The following is a 2,834-nucleotide window of genomic DNA, read 5'->3' as shown; positions in this document are numbered from 1 at the left end:
CTATTCTAACAATAAGATTCTGAGTCTGATTTTCAGAGCTCTCAAATCTATGGCTACAGGAAATAAGATTTTCCTGCAGGACACTCACAGAAACGCCAGCATCTGTCAGATGGCGGTTAAGCATCTTGTTTGGAGCCTTAAACCCATCCCTTTCACGCATTAATGTATACAGTGTATCTAACAACAACCAGCCAACATCTCTATACTTAACAATTTCCACAAAACTCTGTAAAGGTGTCAAAAACATTATCGCCCAGAGCCTGGCTTCGTACAAGCGAAGCATTAGGAGAATCAAATGGTGATACTTTGACTATCTGTTTTGCCAACTCACTCCATGGATTGGGGGTGACATTTTCACTATGGAAATCAGAGTCCTTAGTGCCTTTGAGTCCAGTCAGAGTAGAAAACCATTCATAAAAACCCATTTTTAAGATTCTGTTTCTTAAGAACCACTCCTGGTACCAAGTTGTATTAGTTAGGGTTTTCTAGAGAAACAATCAACAGGAAATATTCGCAAATATAAAATTTATAAAAGTGTCTCATATAACTGCGGGAACATAGAGTCCAAAATCTGCAGGGCAGACTGAATCTGACGATTCCGATGGAGGGTCTGGACGAACTCCACAGGAGAGGCTCGCTGGCCGAAGCAGGAAGAGAGCCTGTCTCTTCTGAATCCTCCTTAAAAGGGTTCCAATGATTAGATTAAGCATCACTCATTGCAGAAGACGCTTCCCTTGGCTGATTACAAATGGAATCAACTGTGGATGCAGCCAACATGATCATGATTTAATTCAATGAAATGTCCTCATAGCAAAAGACAAGTCAGCATTTGCCCAACCAGACAAACAGGTACCACCACCTGGCCAAGTTGACACAGGAACCTGACCATGACAGACATAGTAGCAAAATATTGGGAATATAATTAATACATTCTGAACTGTACACTTGAATATGGTTAAAATGGGAAATTTGAGTTATTTCTTACTACAATAAAACAAATTTTATCTTGAAAATAATTGTCTTCATTCATTCAACAACAATTTATAGAGTACTAATTCTGTCAAACTCTGTACTGGGCCCTGCGTGACAGCTAAGTGTGATGAGCTCTGATAATGGAATGTGCAGTGACACGTGGGCTGAGCATTAACGTATCCATAGGAGTTGGGTGGTGAGGGCATTCTAGGCAGAGGCAACATAGAAGTGTGAGCTAGAGTGGTGAGAGGGTAAGTCACTAAATGTCAGGGACCAGATCTTGACTGGCTCTCAGTGCCAACTTAAGAGTTGCATATCCCTTGAGGGCACTGTGTAGTCATTGACGACTTTAAAGGAGAATAACATGGTCAGATTCGTGTTTTAAAGCAGCATCAGCATCACCTGAGTTAGGAATGCAAATTCCTGGTCACATTCCAGACTTGCTGAATCAGAAGCTCCAGGGGTGGGGGGGACCCAGGACTGAATTGACAAGTCCTCTGAGTGACTCTGCGGCAGGCTGGGTGAGATCCACTGTTGGACAACTGTCTGGCTAAAGTATGGAGATTGTACAGAGAGAAATATGGCAGACAATTTAGGAAGCTGAGCAGTAAAGACAGGGAGAAATAAATTGTGACCTGGACCAGGGGATGGCAAAGGAAAGGGTGTAAAGTAAGGAGAGAAAAAAGTCTAGGATGCATCCCTGAGAAAAATGCACAAAGGAGGGGGTGTATCAGGACAGGAGCATGTGAAGGAGATGAGGAAGGAGATGCCAGGGAGGCAGGAGGAAAACCGGCACAGAAACCCAGGGCAGAAATTTGACTCTGAGAGGTTAAAGAGATAGTGTACCTGGAAGGGTGTGGGATTAAAGGCGACCATTTTTCCTTTTATTAATAATATTAGGAGAGTGTCAAATATGCTTAAATGTGGACAGGAGCAAACCAGTACACAGGGAGAGGGTGAGGATCCGGAAGAGAGGAGAGAAACAATGGAGCATGGTGGGAGGTGTAGGAGACGGAGGGTGGGGGTGGGGAGCTTACTTTAAGTAAGAGGAAGGAGCTCCATGATGTCAGACGGCAGGGAAGGGGAAGGTGGAAGCACAGGCAGTCACTTCACTACAATCATGGTGATTTTAGAGCCCAGTCCTTCATTTTCTCACCTCCCTGCAGTCCCACATTCTTTCTGCCTCTCTTTCTATCCATCCTCCTCACCTGGCACAGCCGCAGTCCTTTCAGCGTCTGCCCTGTGGCAGCTGAAATGCTGGAATAATCAGACAAAACTGAAAAACTTCAGAGGAGGCCTTCAATATTGTCTGACAGGTCTCTGATTCGATTCTTTCTTCTGAGGCACCTGTTTTATTCCTTCTTCCCTCACTTCAACCGTTTTTTCCCTTACCTCCTCCCTCCACAGCCCTCTGCCTGTTAGCTGATAACACAACAGATTTCACAGGGAAAGCAAAAGCCCTTTCCCCTTAGCTTCCTGTGCCAGTTTGAAAATGTTTTGCATCCTCAAAAAGCCATGTTTTAATCCTGATTCCTTCTTGTGGAGGCAGCCCTTTCTTTTAATCCTGATTTAATAATGTAGGATGGTATCTTTTAATTAAGTTATCTCCATAGAGATAATCACCCAATGGTTGGTGTTTACTTTTGATTAGATGGAGATGTGACCCCATCCATTCCAGGTGGGTTTTGCTTAGTTTACCGAAATCCTTTAAAAGAGAAAACATTTTGGAGAAACGACAGAAAGGACAGAGCCTCAGAGCCTACAGAGAGAGATGATAGAAACTTCAGAGCAGAGTGTTAAGCCTGGAGAACAGGAGCCCTTGCCCCCATGACGTGACCTGGCAAATATATCAGAGAGCTCCC

The sequence above is a fragment of the Tamandua tetradactyla genome, chromosome 2 (genome assembly GCF_023851605.1).
Source record: "Tamandua tetradactyla isolate mTamTet1 chromosome 2, mTamTet1.pri, whole genome shotgun sequence".
NCBI classification, from domain to species: Eukaryota; Metazoa; Chordata; class Mammalia; order Pilosa; family Myrmecophagidae; genus Tamandua; species Tamandua tetradactyla.
This window is presented reverse-complemented; position numbering follows the sequence as displayed.